The following is a 1009-nucleotide window of genomic DNA, read 5'->3' on the forward strand; positions in this document are numbered from 1 at the left end:
GACTTTCTTTTGGTTGCATGTGTCCTCTCGCCGCCGCCAGGGGAAACCAAGCTTGCGTCCTATTCCTCTCGCTGCCGCCAGGGTGCGCTGCCAGGCAAAGCATGTAACACCGACGGTGGTAGGGAGGTCTCCTCATGGTTTTGTTGTCCATGTGGGGCGGCTTGGTATGGCGAGGAGGGCTTACTGTCGTGTGTGCTGTTGTGAGGCATGCACGTGGGCGGAGGAGCAGCGTTTGCATGAGGTTGGACACGGCATGGCTGTACGGGGCCACTAAAGGGGGAGGTTCGCACTGGCGGATCGAATCCTGCATATTCACATCCTTTGGCAGAGATCTGGTTTGGCCTGGTCATCAGAGAGAATGGCGCCAAGACGTGATCCTGGGTGAAGACGGTCTTTAGGTAATCGTAGTGTCTTGGTTAAGGTGGCGAGGTGGCGACGGCGTCCCTATGTTGGAATAATGTCCTTCCTGTCTTATGCCCATTTCGTCGGCGCATTTAGCATCGGTGGAGGGCGTGTTAAGGTGTGTCTCCATCAGATCTTTCTGGATCTGGTCGGTTCTAGTTTTCGATGGTTTCATATAGATTCGGACGGCATGTGTTGTCTTCGGAGGGTTGAAAGGCTCTCTTCGGTATTTCTTCTTCGGGGCCACGTTTTGCAACACATATCACGGCCGCCAACATCTTCTGATGCACGTTGATGAATTTTCAGCCGTTGTTTCTATAAACTGTTGAGTTTAAATAAGTTTGCCCCATCATGGCAGAGGACCAGAGGCGCTGAGGAGTTTGGCTCACGATGCGCCGCCGATCAATGCTGGAGGAAAACAAGTTGACATCCCTAAGGATTTGGATGTATTGTTTCTCTATAAGGGTGTGTATGCGTAGACCTGTTGTGATGCTTGGCCTTAGACCTTTTCTTATTTATGAACATCTGTATTTTTGTACTTTGTTTTGAAATACTCCATCCGTCTAGAATTACCTGTCGTGGAAATAGATAAAAAGTCTATCTAAAA

Source organism: Triticum dicoccoides, chromosome 6A, assembly GCF_002162155.2.
Source record: "Triticum dicoccoides isolate Atlit2015 ecotype Zavitan chromosome 6A, WEW_v2.0, whole genome shotgun sequence".
NCBI classification, from domain to species: domain Eukaryota; kingdom Viridiplantae; phylum Streptophyta; class Magnoliopsida; order Poales; family Poaceae; genus Triticum; species Triticum dicoccoides.